Consider the following 25,783-nt stretch of genomic DNA (forward strand, 5'->3'; position numbering starts at 1 on the left):
GTTCCAAAGGTTCCAAGATCTATTTTTAACACAGAGAGATTTTAAATGGGAACAAATTAACCTGTGCCTTGCAATGCACTGTGAAACCCCACAGTCATTTTTAGGCTCTTCAATATCTGCATATTGCTAGAGCTATGTTACTTGTTTTAATATTTTTAATCTTCACCCAAGGAAGTATTTTTATTGATTTTTTTTTTTTTTAGAGAGAGGAAAGGAGAGAGAGAGAACATCAATCAGTTGCCTCCTGTATGCTCCCCGACCAGGGATCAAATCCACAACCTAGGTATGTGCCCTGATTGGGAATTGAACCTATAACATTTTTTGGTGTATGGCATGACTCCCCAACAAACCGAGCCACCCAGCCAGGGCACACATTTTAATTTATTTTATTTTATTTTATTTAACAGACATTTCTTTTTAAAAAAATATATATATTTTATTGATTTTCACAGAGAGGAAGGGAGAAGGGTAGAGATTTAGAAACATTGATGAGAGACAAACATTGATCAGCTGCCTCCTGCACACCTCCTGCTGGGCATGTGCCCACAACCAAGGTACATGTCCTTGACCGGAATCGAACCTGGGATCCTTCAGTCCACAGGCCGATGCTCTATCCACTGAGCCAAACCAATTAGGGCTTAACAGACATTTCTTGAGTATTGTGAGTTAGGGAAACACAGATGAATAACTTACCACCCATACATTCCAAAATAATCAATGAAAGAGGAACCAAATCCATGAGAATTTGGAGAAGTAATGAGAACTGAACGGGAGTTTGGTGGTATGTTTAGCATTTCCTGACCCTAAGGCTTCGTAAGCATCCAGCTTCCTTTTCTCAAAGCCTGTGTCTTCCCTGTGCACATCATTAATAGATCAGGCCTGTGGCATGCCCCTCTCTCCATCACTTTCCTTCTAACCAGTTCTCACACAAAACAAACAAAATTAAATGTTCTTATTTTTTCTAGATGCAGTTGATCAAATGTTTATAAACCTGGGATTTGAAGACAGAGAGGTTAGAGTCAAATTGCATCTCTGAGCCTCACTAACCGTGTGACATTAGGCTCTTCATTTGATCTGTAAAACGAAAATGATGGGAAGGGTCCTCTGAAGATTGAATAATAAATTATGTCAACTGTAGTTGAAAAATAAAAGGTTACTTTTAAAAATAGAATGTTACTTTTAAAAAGGTTGCTTAGCAAAATGCTTGGCACATAATAATGTCATATGGTATATATTCCCCTCATAATTATTGTTAATGAAAACTCCTTAAAGACAGGAAGTAACTTTATTCAGTCTTTCTATCTGAGCTTTAGGGACAGTGCTTTGCATGATTCAGTAATTTAACAAATGTTTGTTCACTGAGGAAATATTAATAAATTATGCAAAGCTACCAGCTGCTGAGAAAACATACTCTTCAAGAGAAAACACACTCTTTCAAGGTTCCAAGGACATGGGTGTTGCCTCATTTCCTACATCCAACAATACCATTCAAGGCACCTATAAGTCAGGTGCTGACTTTGAAAGACCTAGAATTGGATGATTATTGTATTATTGTGTATGTATATATATATATAAAGGAAAAACAATGCAAATGTCTATTAGTAAGGAAGTAGACAAGTGGCTATACATCCACATCAATGGAGCTATTTAGCATTTTTAAAAAGATGGATCAATACACTAACGCTTTAAGGAGTACTACAGCATATTGATAAGCAAATGGAGCAAGATGCAAAAACATACAACCATACATAAGATGATTCAGTTATTTTAAAACATATAAAAATCACTATATCTATAAAAGGGGCAATATACTGTATATACATATATTAGAGGCTCAGTGCACCCAGTGGTGTCCTTTGGCCTGGCCTGCACCCTCTTGCAATCCAGGACCCCTCTGGGGATGTTGGATAGCCTGTTTGGGCCCGATCCCCACAGGCCTGATCCAGACAGAAGGGAGCCCGATCCTGTGTGTTGAGTATCTGTCCCCTGGTGGTCAGTGCGAGTCATAGTGACCAGTCGACCAGTTGCTTAGGCTTTTATATATATGGATATATAGATATACAGATATACAGATATACTGATATACAGATATATTGATATACAGATATATTGATATACAGATAGATATACAGATATATTGATATATAGATGATATATAGGTATATAGATATATAGATACATAAATATATAGATATATATTTAGTGTTCTTTCTATGTTCCCTTTGTAAACATGAAGAAAAAATAATTCTGATGATACAAACTAAACTGATAAAAATACATGTCATGAGTGTTAGAGTGGGCAAGGAAAACTTTTATGTTACAGAATATTTTGCAAAGAACATTCCTTAAGAAATTTCTTGTTTTTTGAACTATATTTAATATTAAGAAATTTATAGAGCTATCACTTTGTTCAAAATGTTGTACCCTTTGTAGGTTGAAATTTACAACATCCTAGTCAAACCAGCTTAAGTAAAACAGGGAATATTTGGTTCCCAGATTGGGAAATCCAAGTTGGTATTATTGGCTTTGAGTAGACTAGCTCTAGGGTCTCAAGCAATGTTGTCATGTTTCTCTATGTCTTCCAGTTCTGCTTGCTCCTACTCAGCTTTGTACGCATGCAGAATTTCTCTTTGTGGTATCAAGATAACATCCAGGCATATATCATATTGGTTTAGTTAACTCAGCAAATAGTAGCCTTTTCCTATAGATTCAGAAGAAAAATTCACAATGAACTCTGATTGGCTTAGTTTGGGTCACATGTTTATTCCAGAACCAATCACTGTGGTCAGAGTCTCGAGCAATCAACTGAGTCATATGATTGGTGTGAGAATAACTCAACAGGAAAGATGGAACTGATTGCTCTTAGGGAAGAATGGTTCTGTTTCCAGAAGAATGGGGAAGGAGGATACATATAAGCTAAGGCAAAACAACTGATCTCCACTACTGCTATTTAAGGTTTACCCTGGAGTATAACTGAACTCCTACAACTCAATAGCAAAAGCAAAACAAAACTTATAACTCAATTAAAAAACAGGTTAAATAATTGTCAGATATTTCTCCAGAGAATACATACAAATAGCCAATAGGTATGTGAAAAGGTGTTTGACATCACTCGTCATCAGAGAAATGCATGCAAATCAAAACACCTCACACCTATTAAGAGGACTATTATTATTTTTTTAAAAAAAGGACAGTAAGTATTGGTGAGGATATGGAGAAATTGGAACCCTTGTGCACTTGGTATGCATGCAAAATGGTGCATCTATTATGGAAATTCCTCAAAAAATTAAAAATAGAACTACCATAAGATCCAACAATTCCATTTGTGGGTATTCCAAAGAATGGAACTCAGGATCCTAAAGAGAACTTGAATGTGCATTGTAGCACTGTTTCTAATAGGCAAGATGTGAAAATGTGCATCAAACGATGAATGACTAAAGAAAATGTGGTAGCCGAAACCGGTTTGGCTCAGTGGATAGAGCGTTGGCTTGCGGACTGAAGGGTCCAACGTTCGATTCCGGTCAAGGGCATGTACCTGGGTTGTGGGCACATCCCCAGTAGGAGATGTGCAGGAGGCAGCTGGTCGATGTTTCTCTCTCATCGATGTTTCTAGCTCTCTGACTCTCTCCCTTCCTCTCTGTGAAAAATCAATAAAATATATTAAAAAAAAGAAAAAGAAAATGTGGTATATGCATACAGTGGAATTTTTCAGCCTTTAAAAAGTCCTGCAATATGCGAAAACATGGATAAATAAGAAGAACACATACTGCATAATTTTATTTATATGAGGTATCTAAAATAAACTCATAGAAACAGAGTAGAATGGTGGTTGCCAGGGACTTGGCTTGGGTAAGGAGGAAATGGGAAGATGTGGTCAAATGGTACAACTCCAGTTAGTGTAAGTTCTGGAAATCTAATGCATAGCATGGTAACTATAGTGAACTCTGTTGCACACTTGAAAGTTGTTAAGACAGTAGATCTTAAATATTCTTTTTTTTTTTAATATATTTTATTGATTTTTTACAGAGAGGAAGGGAGAGAGATAGATAGTTAGAAACATCGATGGGAGAGAAACATCGACCAGCCGCCTCCTGCACGTCTCCCAGGGGGATGTGCCCGCAACCCAGGTACATGCCCTTGACCGGAATCGAACCTGGGACCCTTCAGTCCGCAGGCCGACGCTCTATCCACTGAGCCAAACCGGTTTTGGCTTAAATATTCTTAACACACACACAAAATGGTAATTATATGAGGTGATGGATGCATTAACTAACTTTACTGTGGTAATCATTTTTCAGTATATACATATATCAGATCATCAAGTTGTACACCTTAAACTTATACAATGTTATATGCCAATTGTTTCTCAATAAAGCTGCGGGGGGGGGGGGGGGGGGGCGGGGCAGAGATGAAGGGGCATCTGAGGACATGCCTAGAGAATAATATATGATTTGATAACATTTTCTTTTACTCTGTCAAATACACAAATAAAAGGAAAATTTACTAGTTCATTTTGTCTGAAAGTGAAGAATTGACCTAAATAACAAACATATGCCTAAAAGAATAAATGTGCACCTTATTTAACATCATCGAGTACTCAGATTCTGCCTTTATGAAGCACCATGTTATTAGACAGACTTCTAAGTTCTTTGGAATTTTTCACCAAACTTAATGAACTGAAAATATAATTTAGTATTGAGGGGGGATTAAAATGCTTAATTTGTACTTTGGGATTCTCCTTGATTCTCACATTTTATTCTAATTGGTTTGTAAGAGTTTCCTTTGTTGAAAGAAAACTTTAGATTCTACTGGAAAACATCTGAAATTTATATTCTACATTTTAAGACATTTCTTTCAATGCTTTTTTAGTGTACAGATGATTAGAATACTATATTAACAGTGTACTTTTCCTTTTTGATTACACAAAAGAAGGATCAAGATACATAAGAAAATAGACTATGAAATGCCTGTTTGGTCCGTTTTTTCATATTATCCTTGATTTCTTCTTTCAGAAATTCAAATTATTCCTGCAGGGTACCTGGGCTTCATATGACTTTACTGAGACTTTCAGATTACTCTGAATAAGCACAACCCAATAGCATGGTATTTTCTGCTTTCTCACTTGCAGAGTATTCCTGACTCTATTCTCAAAGTCCCATATCTAAAGAATGTGCACCTGTTACTAAAGAAAGGAAAGAGTAGCAGCCGCCTTTACTTGAATGCTCACATTCACTTCTATTGTTATTCTCCTTTGTTCTATATTAGCTCAAGAGAAGTTACCCTATCACACTTCCAAATGGAGTTCCATCAAGTATCTAAGGAGGCATTGTACATTTTCTCTTATTTTCATGTCCTTTTTGACTTCATAATCGTCTGAAGGGCCTGTGATTCTTGACTCTTTGCTCTTCTTTATAATCATGATAAAAAATACTTTTTCTATGCCCTAACTGGTTTGGCTCAGTGGACAGAGCGTCGGCCTGCGGACTGAAAGGTCCCAGGTTCAATTCCATTCAAGGGTATGTACCTTGGTTGCAGACACATCCCCAGTAGGAGGTGTGCAGGAAGCAGCTGATCGATGTTTCTCTGTCATCGATGTTTCTAGCTCTCTATCCCTCTCCCTTCCTCTCTGTAAAAAATCAATAAAATATATTTAAAAAATACTTTTTCTAGTTCCTCTAAGAATATTATTAAAATCATTTTCTAATTTGTGATTTGTTGTGAAGTTTTTTTTGTTGGACTATTAACTAATGGCTATTTATGGAAGCAGTTTTATCTTGTTATAACTTTAAAAATAATTTACATATTTTTGGTGACATAGCTATTTGAAACTCAAAAATATAAACCTGGATGCCATGGATATGTACATGCAGAAGCTTACTTATTTTATCAATTTATTACAAAATTATTTTTAGTGTGTAATGTAGTTTAACCAGAAACACTGATGTTGTAATTGAGGTTCATTTTCTTTTTCATTAAGGTTATTTTATTAAGCATATTGCTCTTTAATTGTGTTGTGTGTTTTTTATAATTTTTCCCTCTAAAGACATTTTATTGCCAAAAGGCACAATTTTTAACAGTGTCAAAATGACTGATCAGCACTCTAGGTTGACTTTTGCTATTCTTCCTTTCTCTTGCTGATATGTCAAGTAAGGTTTATATATAACCCTGAGAATAATGCTTATTATAATGCGTTAGACCATCTCACTAGGGAGCTCATAGAATTCTGATTGACCCAGAGGGGAGAAAGGAAAAGGTCCTAAAATATCACTGTGCTCTGCCTATTTTAAAGATACCATAACAATTATTAAGTACAGACTAGTGGCAAAATGAAACTGACTGATATCCAAGAAAGAAGGTGAATGAGAATGGATGGAGGGGTGAGTGGAACCAGACGCAGGTCAAGTTGTCCATGAGCAGAGGGTTGGATGAAAGGATTAGAAAAAGATTTGATTTTGTCTTTGAATAGGCCAATGTTGGGTAAGATTGAAATTAACAAAAAGTACTTCTTCTTCTGGGTACACAGGATCAACCCTGAATAATAAGAAGTTTAGAAATCATGAACTTTATGAAATTTAGAACATTTCCTATTCATTTTTTGTACTTTTTCTTTCTTTTAGAGTGGCCATAAAATAAGGGATATTTTTTTGAAACTAAACAGAGAAAACATGCATTAGAGAACTGACCATTGTGAAAAAAAAAAAAAGCTGTTTAGAATATACATATTTAAAGGCAGCTCTATTAACTACTGTAATAGCTAATGGGACAAAGTTCTGGTAGAAAAATATAAAACTGCTTTGAAGACTATACTATTTATATACAGTAACATAATCTGACAGTGCATGAAAAATGCATCTTCACATAGGTAGAAGAAACAACTTTAATATAAATTGCCAGACAAGCTTCTTGTTTTATAAATTGTCAGTGAAAACGAAATCTGAGGATGTTTTCTTTGTTACAGTTAACATGCTCAAATTAGTTTGGTTGATGTTTTTTGATAATCTGATTTCAATATTAAAATTCAAATGTAAGATTTGATCTCAGGCTAAATTACATAGACACAGTGAGCAGAATAATGGAAAAGTCATAAGTAGCACAGCAACTTAAACATATTAGAAATCCAATATATGTTTGTTGGAGCTGCTACTGCTGAATGAATTTTCAAACATCAGGGCTCCCTGGGTTTTTGGTTTTATGAATTTGACAGCAACATTAAAATGTCAGCACAAACCACTCCACTATTTAGATGTCTAAATAGTTTAAGAGTCTCAGACAGGGATGGTTACTTGGCATAAGCAACTATAGTAATTTTTGCACACTGTGTTTCTTTAGGGAAATGAGATAAGAGGCCGCTTAGTGAATGCTAAATTTTTACAAAAGAACCACAAGCTGACCCAACGGCATTGACTAAATCGATGCAGGTGGACTGCTAGGCTAGAGAAGAAAGAACTTAGAGTGCAGTGGGGAGGTAGGCATGCAATGTGGTCATTTCTGTAATGGAAGGAGGCGGTATGACAGAGCCGGAGAGTCAAGGGAAGCTGCACAAGGATGATGTAAGAGTTGAGCTAGTCCAGAGGATGATCCTTAGTCTAAGTAGACTGGGAGAAGGGCACATTGGGGGTGGAGCAGACCCACTTATATCTCTCCAGCCTATTTCAATGCACACTGGCCCAACTTACAACTCCTCACATGGGCATCTCTTTGCTTGAGAACTTCCTCTGGTGCAGGCTGAAGTGCTGGCGATAGCACCTCTCCTCTCAGTAGCCCTCAACCAGTGACTGGCAGGAGTTGGTGTACAAATTCCCTGGCTCTGTCTGCCTTCAGATAGGAGAACTCTGGGAAACCAGGCGCTGTGAAGCTCCAGGCGTTCACTGTAGTAGCTTAATAACGTCTTCTGCATTGTCTTTCCCCTTCCAGTCTCATTTCTGCTTTCCTTCTGTGTTTCCCGGGAGAGTTACCAGACTGCACTCAAATTCTTGTCTCAAGGTTTGTTTAGGGGGAACCGAGCCTCAGAAATTTAAGACATTTAAGCTATTTCAGATGAGTGGCTAGCATGTGCAAAGGCATTTTGGAGATGCCCTGTGAAGAAATTACCCAGCTCAAGCCCCTCTCTTGAGAAATAGGAACACAGAGCTCCAGAGAGATTGACACCTGGAGTGTCACAAATAGGAGATAGAATTCTGCCCGCTGGACTTTAAATTTAGTGTTCTTCATATTACTTGGCATTTCAAAATTCTTTATGCAGCAGAGATAAAGATTATGATAGAAACACTGCAGTTTTGACAAAACCCTGTCTGCTTACTGTAGTTTTGAAGACATTTAGATATTATATACTAGTGTTTTTTATTATATTCTTCAGAGACAAGGAGCTTGGCTATGTTATAGGCCCAGTGAATGGAATTTCAGAAACAATCAAAACATAACCTGTAGAGTAACGGAGTGTTAAAGATCTTCTTATGGAGGAAGAAGCTTCATTTCATGGGAAATCAAAAGGCCATGCCAAAGTAATTGAGATTTTGCGAGATGGCAAAATCTAACATAATTACAAACACTAGCAAAGTGGTATGTGAAAAATGTACCCAACCTATGAAATGTAATAAGAATTTATTTTATGTAGTAGTATTAATTCCATTGTTCAAGACCTCAGTGATATGCTTCAAATTGTCATATTGTGCTGCAGATTCAAACAATCACATGTTATACGTGTAATTCCATTAACTCAGATTATTCCAGGGTTTTGTTGAAAATCCCCTTTAACCTAATAAATAATGCATAAAAAGGATATCTGGGTGCTAAAAATTGAGTTTTAGAAATATCTACTTTGAAATCATTAGGGAAAGAATAGAATCGGAATCAGAGGTCAGAGGGCTGAGTTTACACCCACCCCCTAATTTAAAACTAAATATTCACAGCTTTTTACAATAAATTTTTATCGATGCCATTGGGATGACATGAACATTAAAATTCATCATAAGAATTTCAGTATTTTTGTGTTTAAATTAAATACTCAGAATATTTTTAGAATTGTGCAGGTTATTAGAACTCAACTAGATGCTATTTTTAAAGACCTCTGAAACTAAGAGCATTAATAAGTTGTAATACTTTAATATAACTAATTACATTATTGAAAGTATCAGAGTAAAAATAAGAAACTTAAGGACATGCTAACAGTCTACCATTTTTAAATTTTTTTGTATCATGTTTAATGTACTTGATTTGGGTTTTTGTAAATATAAAAAGGTAAAGATGGAATATGTATTATATTTATACTTCAACATGAATGAACATATGACAAATGAGCTGGCCATCAAGGGTCTTATCTGCCTACTTTTGAGTATAGAAACTAATTAAATTTGAATGTGATATAGTCTAGCTCAGGTGCACCCTCCCTGAACCCCCAAGATGCCCCCTGAAAAGACAGAGCCAGTTGCTTTATTTCTCTGTAAAATCATAGTTGGTTTATATTCATATTATTTGCTCCTCACTATAATGTAGTTATACAATATATTAATATACAATATTTTCCTGTATTGGTACATGTCTGACTCAACTGCTAAGTAGCAAGTTTTACCCTTGCTACTTATCTCAGGGTGTGGCACATAGTAGAAGCTAAGTAAATGAGTGGATAAGATGAATGGATAAATGAATGAAGAAATATGTTTAGAGCAGTCATTGAGGAAAGTTATATGTCTCTTGGCTTGAGAGGTTCTGTGACATTTAAATATTTTCAAACATGATTATACACCTCCCCAAACTTAGGGAGATGTCAGGATGCTATATGAGGAAGGGCAGGAGAATAGAAGGGGTTGAATTGCGACAAATTAAGAGAATAAAGAAGGAAAGGGAAGTAACTTTACTTTTAAAACCCATAACATTTCTTTTGACAATAAAAGACTATGTAGAATAGGGATTAAGACACTGGAGAGCCCCAACCGGTTTGGCTCAGTGGATAGAGTGTTGGCCTGCAGACTGAAGGGTTCCAGGTTCGATTCTGGTCAAGGGCATGTACCTTGGTTGTGGGCACATTACCAATAGCTTTTCTTCTCAGATGACTGGAGGCAAGTGTAAACACAGAGGAAAAGCTGGGTGGAGAGAGACGGCATGGAGACCTTTGTTTGAAACTAGGTGTGTGAGTTTAAGAAAGGTAGTTTTGTTGGTGTGGGTCATTTTTATTTTTTCTAGATTTCTACTACTTCCTCTTTCTAAAGTGCCATTGTCTATTTCAAGTTGCAAAATTTTGTAAACACATATTTTAAATGGTTTAATTGTAAAAATGTTACTTTCCTAAACAAACAGACAAACAAACATACTTGAAATTTATCATCGAACCCTGAACTTTCCTTTTAGGATTTTGCAGAACCCTTGAATCTTTTGCATATGAGTACTTCAGTGACAGATCAAAATAAAGAACTGTTGATGATTAAAGCTTAAAGTCATATGCTCTTCCATTCAGAAAATTAAAGGAAAGGAAGATAAGAACCATATTTTTTCAAGAAAAATAAGATGAAAATAATTAGAATCACTAAGCCAATTTACCAAATAGACAATTACCAAATATCTCTATATAGAGAATCCTAATATGCAAATAGACTGAACAGCAGAACAACTGAACAACCGGTTGCTATGACGTGCGCTGACCCAGAGGTTGCGTGCAAAACATGGTGGGCATTGGCAGCAGGTGGCAGAGCGTGGACCATGGTGGGTATCGGCTGTGGCGGGATGGTAGAGCAGGTGAGTGGGGGCGCCAGACCAAGGAGGGGCGACAGTCGCTGTCATCAGGGCGAGCCTCTGGTGTTACTGAAAATTCTTTGCTCCCATGTGCCGTGGTCCCACTGGGCGCTCGCACCCTCTGCCAGCTCCCGGCGCTGGGCCTGATAGCTTGGCACCATCAGTGGATGCAAGTGGTGGCTGCTGGCCCTGATCGCTCCTGAGGGCTTCCCCACCTCCCCGTACTCCTGAGGGGTGATTGGGGCAGCAAATGCCGCTCTCACCTGCTGCTGGCACCGGCCCCAATCACTCCATGCCATCAGCAGGTGCGAGCGGCGCCAGCACCACAGTGCATGGGAGCGGTGGTGGCAGGAGCAGGGCTGCTGGCAGAGGAGACCAGGGGCTGCAGCAGGCGGGGCTGGGCGAGGGCATGGAGGATGGGCCGAGACCCTCCCCTGTGCTACCACAGCCTTGTGGCCCACAGTTCCTTTCAAGGTGCATGAATTTATGCATTGGGCCCCTAGTATTGTCTATAATCTCACTAACAAATCTTCAGAAAGCAGTTATCATTTCTTCATGTTAACTATGTTATGCTTTGACAAACTTGTCTTAAGTACTTAAGCATTTAAGGTAGTCTGTTCACTTGGTATTAGATTATTAGATCATTTTTGGATATTGATTCTTTCTACAGGGGAGAAGCTATATCAAGCATAATAAATTTTTGAGTTAGTGTGGAGCATAAAATGATGGCACTTAATCTTTATTTCTTTGAAGTAATACAGCGGTTCTCAACCTCTGAGTCGTGACCCCTTTGGGGGTCGAACGACCCTTTCACAGGGGTCACCTAAGACCATCGGAAAACACATATATAATTACATATTGTTTTTGTGATTAATCACTATGCTTTAATTATGTTTAATTTGTAACAATGAAATTGGGGGTCACCAAAACATGAAAAACTGTATTAAAGGGTCTCGGCATTAGGAAGGTTGAGAACCACTGAAGTAATATCTTTTTCTTCGTCTCTTTTGTGTACATTTCAATATATTTTTTTAGTTTTAAGAAAAAGCCATAACTTAAAAAATAACTTTTGCATTATTAAGCATATGCTTGGAGCATTATATCAACTTCAGCTCTACAAGGTAATTTTACCTTTGGATCTAGAGGTTGACGAAATATTTCATATCAACCACTAAAAAAAAATAATTAGTATTTATTTTCTATAATTGACAAGGTTTGCTTTCTTCCTCTAGTCTTGCCCCACCTCTGCACCAGATATGAGAGTCATTTTCTAAAACACAGTCCTGGTCACATTTACTCCCACATTTAAAAACCTCAGTGACCTCTCCCACCCCATCCAATTTAATGATACAGTTCAAGCATCAGAGTTCAAACTCACCGCCCACCCTCAAGCAAAACTACTTCCTGTCTGTAAAAGGTATCATGGGCCTCACAGTTCTTTGCCTTTACCAGGGCTGTTCTTACTGTTTAGAATGCCCTTCTCTCATTTCCATGGTGAAATTGACTAAATTCTTGTGCTTCCAGAAGTAGCTCAGAAATTGCATGTCTCCCTAAGCCCCAGATGGGAAGGCCACTCCCTGATGCTTCCTTAACTGTGCTTCCATTAGCATTCTGTGTGTAGCTCTGAAACTTGAAAATTAAACTGAAATGCGTTGCTTTCCTCTGGGCAGGATGCAAAGGTGATTTCCCGGGTTCTTGTCCAGGTGTATTTGAAGAATGAGGCCATGGGCAAAAGGCAGTACAGGAAAAGGTGGAAAACATTGGGGAACAAGCACAGACTCCCACTGGGGAGGGGGAGAGAGTCCCACTAAGTCCCTCTTTCCTCAGGTTTATCAAGGCTGCATTTCTTTGTGTCCTATATCCCCTCTGAGTGGTCACTATAGCAGCTTCAGAGCTCAAACCCCATGTGGAGTCCCTCTCCTCTTCTCCCTTTTGTTTTTCCACTCCCTGTGGCTTTCCCCTTTATTCTGTGAATGGGTGGCAACTCCCAGCTCCCTTATTCTGTGAAAGTATACCTTCTGGCAGCTCCCAGCTTTACAGCCCTGCAGTCCCCCCCCCCCTCCCCGCCCCATGGACTCCTAATTCATAAAACTGACTATTTTACCCCTAAAAACGCCTTCCATCTCCTTCCAGACCTAGATTTAGGAGCAAACCTGGGAGTATCTACCTGGTCCCCGTTTCATAATGGGCATTTGAATTCCCTTAGACATACCATACATAATACCACTGGAAATGTTCTAAAGAGGAGGATATTAAATTTATTGGTCTTCTCAACAAGACTAGAGTGTGTGGTTGGGAAGGATTGAAAAACAAGTAGAGTCGAACAGTGACAATCCCCAGGAAATGGGTTCCAATCACTAGATGGCCTTGGCCCCAGCCTCCCTTTTCTGGTGAATAAGTCTGGATACTTGTGGCACTTTTGCATTCCTAGATGGAGTTGACATGTTTTAGGTCAGTGCTGAATGACTTGGGGCCAGAGGAGAGGCTAAGCCTAGCAATCTCGAATCACTTGCCACATGACACTCAGCCACTCCTCCAAAGTAAGACTTAACCCTACCAGACCGCTGTACCGATTTTTCTGTAATTTCCACACAAAGGTGGAATATTGGCACTAGATGAAAGGTAGACCTATTTTCTACAATGTCTCCAACTTCCATCTTATTCTAACCACTTGTTTGCATGTGACTAACATTTTTCTATATCATGTTGGTTTTTTCTCTTTAATGCTCAGGAGCCCAGGTATAGGGGACAGTTAGGTTCAGGGCCTCAGGTCTGGTAGGATTAAAGGATTAAACTTTCTTGAGCCATTAACCGAAGAGTTTGTGTTTTTAGCTTGTCTAGAAGGCTTTCCTGTCCAATCTTGTCTTCAGTCTGGCACTTACAGACTATGTGAACATCTTGTTTTCTCAAGTAATCTGCTTATGTGTTCCATCATCCTGTGAACTAGATTTTATTCTCTGTGTACCCTCAGCACCTGGCATAGTGCTGGACACCTAGCAGACATTCAGAAGGTGTTGATTAGATCAACAAATCTGTGCAGTTAGTCCAGCCAATGTTAATTAAATCACTTTTAAATAGTGTCTTTGTAAATTTGCTAAAATCTTAATTTCATAATCAGGCTGCAAGTGTGGCATCACATACATTCTAAGCCTAGATTAAGATATTTATGTAATTCCTCAACAAATAATATATATTTGTATTATATGTGAATAGCCCTAGAAATATTTGACTCTACTGAGAAAAGAAAACATCTCTAAAATTTGCTGATGTTTTTTCTTTTGCTAGAAGATAAGCAAATGCTTGGGTATATCTAGCCCCAGTGTTTCACAGCATAAGCTGCTGTGGCGTGCACAAATTCTCCATAGATGTGATCCCACATGGATCTAGGTGAGTTAGCCTAGTAGACTGTCCTGTTACCTGGAAACCTTTAGTAAATATGAGGCAATACTCACTATTCACTTTCTATTCAAAATAGGTAATGCTGCAAATGCTTTATTTGTGGCACACTGGAAACAGATGGCAGCCATCTAGGGAGGAATTGGTCTTAAAATCTAAAGTGTTAGTTTTGTAAAGAACTCAACAGAGCATCAACCTTACTCTCGTTACATCATTACCCGGAGGCCCAGAGGAGTGAGGGACCCTGACATAGAGAAGAATCCAGACTCCTGGGCTTCTATACTGCTCGCATTCTACATAAACATGTCTCAATGGCTTCTTATCACTCTTCTCTCTGCCCTTTCATCAGAACTGAAGGTAACAGATGGCAGGACTTGTGTAATGAGGGGACTAGGAAACTGAAGAGTGACTGAGAATTTGCTGTCCCGTGTATGGGCAAGATGACAACAAAAGATGCGTTTAGGAGTCCAAAAGTAGTTTTTGGCTCTAGGTGAATGCTTGAGGAATCACTAACATAACTCAAGGATGCTGAAAGTGATCATAATTGAAAATTCCAGAATTTTAGGATTTAGGTATGTTCTATAAGGCTGTATTTATGGTAAAAGTGCCTTTTGTTGACTTCTTTGTATGTTTGCCTGTTGCCCATTTTTCCTGTTGTGAGGGTTTAGTTTTCAAATTGGATTTTCCCCTTATTCATTTGGTACCAGGTTGTCAGCTCTAAAAACAGAAATTCTCTGGTTTTTGGCCATCAGTCCAGAGTGCTTAGCTCAAGGTATTGGCTCTGATCTTCAAAGTCTTTGGTAGCCTAGATCCTGGCAAACCCAGAAATCTATGTTACATTTATTCAGGATCCTGACAGTGAGATAGCATTCAATCCACTCATTGCTTCTGCCAGTCCATTCTGAGGCAGAGATTACGGCCACATTGAATGCTGCAGGACTGCATCTATCAGAGAGGGAGCAGACAGAGATTTCAAGGCATTACAATTCTTTAGTCTATGGAGATGGTATTTGTGAAGAAGGAAAACCCTCAATAATATTTAACAAAATGAAGCAACAGGCCTCATTTAGAACAGATTGTGGATTATATCACAGAACAGACTATTCCCGTAGTCACAGTTGCAGTTTCAGGGATTTTATCACACCATTTGGATAGGCCTATAAGAAAAAAGAAATAACGCATTGCCGTTTGGTTAAGTATCAGTAAGAAAATTTTAGGCAAAACATTTAAATTATAATGACAGAAATTGAGAGAGGCAGACATACACAGAGACTTTCATAGATAGTAGACAAAATAACGAGGTCATGAATGAAGGAGAATGGATCAGAGATGATGTTAAGACCTGCTAGCTGCCCATAGAACAGCTCTAGGAATATTTATCTGAGCTTGGGTTGAGGATGGCCTTTCTTAGCATAACATCTACATTGAGGAAATGGCTGCTAGATGTGAATGTATAAATGTTTTTAAATTTTTATAAGTAACATAAGTTTCTTACAAATAAAAAGTTTCTTATAAGAACATAAACAAAATTAAAAGACAAGTGGAAAACTAAAAATACTAGCAACTCATGACAATTGATTAATGTCCTAAGTATAAAAGAGCTATTATGAAATAATAAGAAAATAAAATTTGAATGGGAAGAAGAAGCAATTTACTAGAACAATTACAAATGGCTACAGAAAAATAGAACTTTATAAGTTACCAAATAAATATGTTTATTTTTCTGTGATCAATTTGGCAAAAAATTAATTTAAATTGATGATATGCCAGGTTTTGTCAATGATTCAGTAATAGGGACATTTTCATATATTGCTGAGGGGCATGTAAAATGGTACAACATTGCTGGATAGCAATTTGGAAATAACTATCAAGAGCCTGAAAAAGCATTCATGACTCATGAACCAATGATCCTTCACCCTAAATTGTATCTTAAGGAAATAATCAGAAATGTGCATAAACATGTATCATCAAGTATATCCATAAAGCAATATTTATAATAGAAATGAAAGCAGGCTGATTATCTTGAAGTGAAAAAAAGTAACAGAATTCTATAAAACCATTTAATATTGTATTTTCTATGATTATTCAATGACATGGAGATCAATTCCTCATATTATAACCATATTAAACTATGTGTAAAGCATGATTCCTAAAATGTTGATGAAATTTCCAACTATCACATCAATAGTTATTTATGGGTAATGGAATTATAGGCAATAAAAGTATAAATCTTTTATGAATTTTCAAAAATTTTTATACTGAAAATATTGTGTATTGAAAAGTTCTTTTATAATCAGGGAAAAATATTTTTCCAGCTTTATTACATAAAAAGTTAACTAAATTTGAGTGTGTAAAATAGAGAATATTCTGATATTCCTAAAGGCATATTCTGATATTAAGTTAATACCTTAATAAATTGCCATTATGGCAGATGTTTGAGACTGGGCCAGACTGTCATGATTGGTAAATGATTGAATTGTCAAGCATGAGTTATTCTCAGATGGAAGTTCTGATATCCATACTTTCCCCTTTTCTCCTTTTGCTTTTCTGTTCCAAGTCCGTCTGTATTCAGAGCTTAGTCTCTATCAGAAGGTTAGAATCTGAGAATGTCCTCCTTTTATTAAATTTTTGATATCTAAATAAGTAATTAGAATTTTCAAGGCAATGGAGTAGATGTTTGGGGAAACAAGAAGGCGCTGGAAATTAATGTACTCTTACCAGTTTGCAAATAGACACCATAAGATAACTTTAAATGACTTTGAAAGAAAGAATGTCTAGGTCATTAACATTTATCACTCATTTATTCTACAGTCACCAAATTTTGGTTGAGTTTTCATCGTGTTCTAGATATTCTGGAGGACCTGGGATACAGTTGATAATTGCCCTACTAGAAATTACATTCAACTAGGAGATGAAGAGTTAAAATAAAAAAGCTCAACAATTTAATAGTTACAGGTTCTGATAAGTGTAAAAAGAATTTAACAAAGAGCAGTGGGTGATGAAACAGAGGTAGAAAGATTAAGGAAGGATTCTCTAGAGAGATTACACTTTAGCTGGGTGAGACCTGAAGCCTGAGAAGGAGCTAATCTTGTGAAGAACTGGTTGAAGGGGCATTAAAAGAAGGAACACCACAGGTGAATGTCACAGGAAATACAGAAATTAAAGGAAGTCAATGTGTCTAAAGCATGATGACTGGGGGAAAGTCCAGAGGTAAAGCTGGAGAGTTAGGATCAAATCCGTCACCGTATTATAGACCAAGATTAGGCATTTGGGTTTTGTCCTAACTCCATGGGGAGAATTGAGTTGTTTTACTCATGGGGGTGCCTTGATCTGTCTTAATCCTGGATGTTCTCATGAAATTTAACCGATTCTTCTTTCATCTGATCTGTAGCCAGTATTTCACTTGAAAAGAATTTAAGACGTAAGGAAAAATACACACATTAAAGCTTTATCTACTTATTTTCTAAAACAATAATTTACTCAATATTTTCTTTTGGGAATCATTTCAGGTGCCACAAAACATTTTTGTTCTTTCATCTCTCTACTTCTTATTGAGGAAGGCTTCCCAGGGACAGCTGGGGATTCCATGCAGTCAACCAGTTACCACACACCAGAACATGTATCATTTAGGCTCCTATGGATGGCTTTGGCTAGAGGTAGAAAAACAGCTGTCAGAATCTAATTTGTTAGCTAATTTCAGAGCTATTAAAAATCAAAGTAGAGGCCGATGCATGAAATTTGTGCAAGAGTAGGCCTTCCTTCCCCCAGCTGCTAGCACCTGCTTCCCTCTGGCACCCGGGACCCGGGCTTCCTTCGCAGCCCAGGCTTCATCCAGAAGGACAGAAGGAATCCGGAAGGATGTGTGGTCTAATTAGCATATAATGCTTGTATTATTATAGACTAGAAATTACATTCAACTAGGAGATGAAGAACTAAAATAAAAAGGCTCAACAATTTAATAAATACAGGCTCTGATAAGTGTAAAAAGGATTCAACAAAGAGCAGTGGGTGATGAAACAGAGGTAGGAAGATTAAGGAAGGATTCTCTAGAGAGATTACACTTTAGCTGGGTGAGACCTGAAGCATGAGAAGGAGCTAATCTTGTGAAGAGCTGGTTGAAGGGGCATTAGTGCACAAAACTCACGCAAGAATAGGCCTTTCTTCCCCCGGCTGCCGGCACCAGCTTCCCTCGCAGCCTTGGCTTCGTCCAGAAGGTCGTCCGGAAGGACGTCCAGTCTAACTAGCATATTATGCTTTTATTATTATAGATTGCACAGATATCTTTGATACTTACTTACTGTGATAGTTATCAGGTTTTCTGGCCAAGTGTATCTTTTTGTGAGTGAAGCCTCCTGTTGCCCTGATTAACATATAGAATATGCTTTCGGTCATGAAGAATGCTACATTACAGTTTTTATAAAATATCTAACTAGAGTGTCTGAAACTAATTGAATTAAAATAGATTTTATTTTTCATTTATATATTATACAACATTATGTAATATATAAAATTACAACCAGGACTTTAATTAAAACCAGGACTCTGAAACTTACTGTGTGAACTTGGGCAAGTATGTAATATTTCTGTGACTCAGTCTCCTCATCTAAAAAATGCAGTGGGGTTAAAGTTAGCATAGTAGTAAGAATTAAATGAGTATATATAACTTACCATATATATGTATGTGTATAAATATATGTATATATCTTTATATATTATCACTAAGTTAAATATATATACATTTGCAAGAATTATTTGAGTTCTTCAGAAACATTTACTTTTCTACTTAATAAATTCAGTGTCTCAGGCATTGTGCTATGTATTGGGTACACCAAATGAGTAAGGAAAATGCTGTCTCTCCAGAGAGGCCTGAGCTTCCTGCTCAGGTCAGACTGCCCAGCCAGATGGAATGAGTAGAGATGGAATGTGGAGTCAGCAGTAAAACCATAAGAAACCCAGAACCATTGGGGGAACCACTGGTCCTTCCTCTGCTCTGTCCTTCTGATGTTAAGGTTAGATCCACTAAGTTACTTTTCCTCTTTTCAGATTGTGTTAGTGATCAGATACTATATTCCTTTTGGAAAGCCACAGGAAGCTTGTATTTTTTAAAAAATTAGCAGCAATATATTATAGTGGGTAAACACAGATTATAGAATCAGATCGACCTAGATTCAAGCCCATTTACCAGCCATGGGACCTGCAGGTTTCTTAACCTCTCTGAACCTATGATTCCCTGAAACTATTTCCTCATCTGTAATAGAAGGATAATAATGCTGCCACTTTCATAGCTTCATCGTGAGAACTAAATGAGCTATACAGCCTGGCTGGCATGGCTCAGTGGTTGAGTGTCAGCCTATCAACCAGGAGGTCACCATTGGATTCCCAGCCAGGGCTGTGGGCTCGACCCCTGGTAGGGGGTGTTCAGGAGGCAGGCAATCAATGATTCTCTCTCATCATTGATGTTTCTATCCCTCTCTCGCTCTTCATTCTTCTCTCTGAAACCATTAAAAATATATTTTAAAAGTAATAAAAAATAAATAAATGAGCTGTACATTTAGAAGACTTTAGCACATGGTAAGTGCTCAAAAATGTATCAATCATTCTGTTAACATTATTGTAATTAGCCACTGTACTTATTTTAATGATGAAAATTCATAAAAGATATATGAATTGCCAAATTACTTAATGTGGATTAAAACCTAGTTCTCACTGATTTCAAAATCCATGTTGTCTGTATGGATTTTATGCCTCCTAATGAGGAAAAAAAAGAAAAAAGGACCAATGCCTCTCAAAAACTAAACTCATGCAATCCATGTCAATAATAATAATAATAATAATAATAAAAGGTTCATGGTTATTAAAGTATGATACCAGAATAAGCATTAACACGTTGACAAAAATAGCAAGAATGGGTTTCATTAGCTTTCTTCATTAAAATCCTCTACCGCACAGAGCTTCCGCTTTGAGAATTTTCCAGATCACAGCATGTCCCTGTTTCCCAGGTGAGCAGACCTTATGGTTCAACCCAGGGCTCGCCATTAGTGTCAGAAGCCCAGATGCACAAAGTGGACTGTGTGGCTGGGGCAGATCTCTGCTCTCCTGGGTGGGAGTCAGATGGTGTTTGGAAAGGTAAATGTGGGGCTTGAGCTTGGACTTGTGTCTAATTTGAGCATCCATTGGCCCAAAGATCTGACTAATGCTGCACTGAAATGCTGAGCTTCCGTCCAATTCATACAATTTATTCAAGCAGTAATTGGAGATTCACTACTGAAATCTCCCTCCCAAAAGGTGTTCATTCATGAGTTCTTTAATGTGTTGGTCATATTTATGGTTTTCATAATGTAAAATTATCTTAAATGCCTATATTTTGTGTGCACGTGTGTGTTTGTGTGCATGTGGTGTGTGTGTGTGTGTGTGTTGTCTAGGCTTAGAACAAAGAACTTCTACCATCTTAGAAAAATGCAAATATTAATTGGCTTAGAAAGGCACATCTCAAATTCTTATATTTTTAACAAGCCTCTATGGACTCATTAAAATTTCAGAATCATACAAAAAAAATCATCCCCTTTGTGGATAGAGATTTTTAGAGTTTCAAAGCTTGAATGAGGATGTATTTTAGCTTTTGGCTTGTGAAAATTTTTTATACATTTTTACTGTGGATGTATATATAGGATTTCTATTTTTGGTGAAAAAATCTGCTTATACACCAAGCATTTTGAAAAGGGAAACATTTTAGGTATTAACGTTTTAGAGTCTTATTAGTAAAATATATCATCCCCTCTCCACTGCAGAGAATAAAGCAGTTAAGTAGAGCCAGGTGCGGTTCTCTTCCCACTGCGGCTTATCCTCTTCCTGGAAGGAGCCAAGAAGGAAATGAAGGTGTTTTGTTTTGCTTTGTTTTTCCTAGAGCAGCAGCTTTTGGAAGGACAGCACATATGACTTCATATTTGAAGTAATAAATTACTAATGTTTTTGAGCTCTTATCACATACTGGTTCCTCTTCTAAGGGCTCTGCACATATTAGCTAATTAATTTCACAATATTCCTTTGACATAGGTAGTATTACTATCCCCAATTTGCAGATGAGAAACCAAAGCTTAATGAGGTTAAAAAACTTCCCAATACTATATCCAGTGGTAAAGCTGGGATCTAAATGCAGGCCATTGGGTCTATGCCAGTGGTGCTAATTGCTTCAATTCTCACAGAAACCTTGAGGTGGACACTGTTATAGATCTTGTTTTACAACATGGAAACAGAGGCTCTGAGAGGTTAAATAACTGGTCCAGGGCTACACAGCTATTAAGAGGTGGGACTTGAGTTTGAATTGCATTTGGCTAATGAAACTACGGGATAGAGATAATGGCGAATGCCCGGCTGGTGTGACTCAATGGGTAAGTGTCAACCTGTGAACTAGGAGATTATGGTTCCATTCCAGGTCAGGGCACATGCCCGGGTTGCTGGCTCAATCCTCAGTGTGTGTGTGTGTGTATGGGGGTGGGTGCAGGAGGCAGCCAATAGATGATTCTCTCTCACCATTGATGTTTCTGTCTCTCTTTCCCTCTCCCTTCCTTTCTAAAATCAATAAAATATAGTTTTTTAAAAAGATAGGGAGAATGAAGCACAGAAGGTCTAATCCCTGCCCATTTATTGATATAAGCATGGGCTTCCCATTAGCCAGGGCGTACCACTACCTCCTTTATGAGCCAGGGTCAAAAAAAGAAAAAGAAAAAGAAATTATAAGCATTTAAGTTCAGACTTCAGATACAATGAAGGTCACTTTGCAGCAGAGGTTCTGTTCAACACAACCGTTTTGAGTGTGTGTGCGTGGGGGCGGGGTGGGGAGGAATCCTCTGTTACTTAAACGGAAGTTGAGTAAACTTCATGAAGAAAAATGTTAAAAGAAGCTAAATTACTAGTGAGTTTTCTCTTGAAGATCCCTAAAGGGATTTATGAGAAGTAAGTCAAAGGATTTAAGAGGATTAGACACTATTATATTTAAAGTGCCCCTATAACATATTATTGACTCTAGCCTTGCAGAGGGTTTTAAATAGCTACACTCCAACATGTGCAGAAGGATTTAAGGTCCAAGGTGTCCAGTGCAGAGAAGAGGAGGTTTGAGTGGTGCTTGCTGCCTGCCATTAGACATTTGGAGAAGCATTCTCTAGAAGAGAAACTTGACTTGGAGTTTACAGGGAGGCACGTTTTATATCAGTTTAAGGAAAGAACTTTCTGTCAGCTGAGCTGTCCGATCACAGAATGGGCTGCCTCCAAAACTCACCTGCTCTCGGTCACTGCAGGTGCTCGTGCGGGGTGGGGGGTCAGCAGGTGGTGAGATTACTAGGGAGAAAGCAGAGCAGACTGTTCTACTTCTGAGGGCTTTTCATTTAACAGAACAAGTGCTGTTTGAGCTACTTAACATCATGAGTCATTTATTTAGATAATTTTAATGTGTCTTAGAATCTATAACCTATAAAAAATGCCAAAAGGGGAAAAATAAGTAAAGAAAAGAAGTTATTTTATCCATGTCAAGATTTGGAAATAATTAAGAACTGTTCTTTAGGTCAATGGAATCTATAAAGAGATTTAACATTTTTGAAAATATTGTCGAAGCATCAAATTTTTATAGCTGTATTTGAGTGTAGTTAAAGGGAAGAAACAGGGCAAGTGTGCTCTTTTTACCAAAAAAAGATAAATTGGCATAGAATTCAAAAACAAATTACTTTCTGATACAAAATAGTGAATTATCCAACACAAACAAGCTAATAACTGAAGCCAGCCATAAAGCAAGCAGGATGTTAATGCTGAGATTATAAAATATAGAGGCAAGGGAAGTTATATACAAAGGCTCATCATTAGGCTGGTCCTGGTATTCCCCTGGCATGCTTGAATACTATTCTTTTGCTCTATGCACACTACATTCATCTATGAGAGCCTCAAAATACCTGTTCAATTAATGTCTAGATACCTATGAATTCCAATGTTATAATAATAAACTGAAAAATTACATTAGGACTTTTTTTTTGAGTGTTGTGAACAGAAAACACACTTCAGTAAGAGGCTTTGGAACATTCTGAATTACCTGGTCACTGTGTCATTTACTTTCTGTTTACTTCAGTTTCCATGGGATGCCCCTTTTATATCTAATGGGTATAAAGGAAGACAGTGTGCAGAGTGGAGCAATGCTACACTGAGGCTGCCATGATGTTTTTAAAAAGAGGGAACATGGTTTTCAAAAGGAGGGATTGTGCCATGTCTATCCTGTGGCTTATTTTCAGCATTAAGGAAGCTCAGTTCTACCATGGTTCTTAAATTTAGCATCATTTACACAGGAAGTAAAAAGTGATGGTGATCAGTGGGAATTAGGCATGTAGCATGGGAGAGAATTAGCTTGTTCAAGGGCAGGCTTCCAAGTGCAGAGATTTGATGTGCTGGGTTTGCTATGTTTTAGGAGACTGAAAGCTAATGTGGTCGTGCCAGACTCTCAGGCCTGCTAGAATTTGTTGTGTAGATTTCATAAATATTCACATTCCTAAAATGTGTAAGCAAGCATTTGAGCTTTATGAGATCCTAACATCTGGGGCTGGGCTTGATTCTTTCTGCTCTTCCCTCGTTATCTCCTCTTTAAAACCCAGGGAGACATCATTCCAGGTGAATATATCCTTTCCTGAAAGTTGGGGGTGGGGATCCTGAAAACCCTGCTTCTTTTGCTGTTTTGATAGCAAACAATTCTGGCACAAACTACTCCAATGGTAGAAGAAAAACCTCCTCTCAGGCTCTGTCATCCTTCTTTGATCTTTACCTGTTTTGCAATGTAATCTCCAAGTCAGTTCTCCAGAGGTTTGTGCTCCTCTCCTCTCATTGCTGTTAGAGAGGGCTGTGAATCCTTCTACTTCCCCATTCTACAGCGTTCCAAACTATTCCCTTTGACCAAAGTTATTCCAGAAAAATTAAAGAGGCTTGGAGGACCAGAGGCTGTGTGTTTGCAGAATGGTGCTGTCATTCTTGTGGGGGTCCTTAACAGTTTGGAACAGTGAGGAACAGGGGAGAGGCAGTGTTTGAGCATTTTCCTGGAGCATACCTCTCACAACTGCAATGGAAGCACTTAATAGCGTTTAATAGCTTGGTAAGGCTGGAGCCCTGTAGCCTAACTAAAGGCAATGTCTTGCAATCTGATGACTACTATTCTGCAATACAGCTTGAGGAAACCCAATATAGCTTAAGGAAACTGCCCTTGGAGCCTCCCACCTATCTCTTTCACCCCATTTATTACTGTAAACTCATGGTAACTCATAAGAAGCATTCATGTTTAACCTGTCTTGTGTGACTTCATTACCTGGTACTATAAGTATGCACACTTATGCTTACTTATTGGAAATTATCGGTGGGTTCTGTCCTCAATATCAGCACATACTGCCTAGAAGATAATTCATAATATTAAGGGGATTTCGTATGTGCCAGGTGCTGTTCAAGTTCTTCACTGATATTAGCTCATTAGTCTTCACAACTACCTTAGGTGTGTGATTTTATGGTTATCTCCATATTACAAATGAGGACAGAGTAGGTGAGTAAATTTTCCAAGGCTAGGGTGAAAATTGGAATTTGAACAATGCAGCCTGGTTTCAGAATTCATAGTGTTAATTACTACATCAAAGTAATAGCAAAGAAACACTCCCAAAGAAATGCTGAGCATTTCTTCAAGATATTTTACCTCAATGTTTACAGAAGGTTAAATATCCAGGAAATTAAGACAATGGCTTTATTGCTGTGGCCCCTTTAAATTATGAAAGAAATAGGAGAGAAGAGAAAGCTTATCTTTGTAGACTGGTAGACTGGTTTCAATTGTAATGTGTTTTAGGCATGTTACTAATTTCTCACGACCTCAGTTTCTTAATCAATGAAATGGGGTTATGACAATAGCATCTATTTCATAAGGTTGTTATCAACATGAGCTTATGTAACACATTTAGAAATCCCTGCCATGTTAGCTGTTAGTATTTTAAAGCTACCTTGAATCCTTTGTGGAAATAGAATGGTGACAGAAAATGAACTTACTGTGTGGGGGGTATATTAAAGCAATATTGCTTAATAGAAAATAATCAGATGCATGAATTTTATTATACAAGGCCAGTCAAAGGTCTAGATTCCACCAATGGACTAGATTTCCTACAGTAGTGTCAGTGGATCCGGACACAGGACCATTGTCAGGCAAATAGTGTGGTAATGCAGTATGTCAGGCATTTATTACACCCCAGTGGGGATTCTCACTTTCCAAAATTCTGAATTACAGCGCAGTCCCTGTGTATCGCCGCTTCCCTTACCTCTCCCCAATTCTGCTTCAGAATGCATAGTCGTCATGAATCTGGCACTTACCAATCTCTTCAAGTTAAATAGAAACAGAAAATCATTATAGTCATATAGAAGGAGGAAAAATAAGATGGCAATGCTCTAAGGATGTGGGAATTCTCCTGGGCAGCAAAGGCTCAGCTGCGCCCACTGAGCTCTGATGCCTGGGGGCAGGTCCCAATGCAAGTGCCCAGCCCCTCAACTTCACTACTCTAACTGAAATTATGCAATTTCTACCTTCAAATTGAAAAGTTCCCCTTTATTCTCTCACCACAGGGTCTCAAGACCATCTGCGCCAACACAGCAGCTCTCTCTTAAAGCC

The 25,783-nt window shown here is 37.9% G+C and overlaps 1 protein-coding gene across 6 annotated transcripts in view; it reads left to right on the forward strand.

The window, feature by feature from the left end:
- TRPM3 (transient receptor potential cation channel subfamily M member 3) overlaps positions 1-25,783 on the forward strand; it is a 773,499-nt gene that overhangs the window by 306,330 nt on the left and 441,386 nt on the right. The window lies entirely within an intron of this gene.

This window comes from Myotis yumanensis, unplaced genomic scaffold (assembly GCF_028538775.1).
Source record: "Myotis yumanensis isolate MYYU_CA2020_CCGP unplaced genomic scaffold, mMyoYum1.0.hap1 SCAF_12, whole genome shotgun sequence".
Classification (NCBI taxonomy): Eukaryota; Metazoa; Chordata; class Mammalia; order Chiroptera; family Vespertilionidae; genus Myotis; species Myotis yumanensis.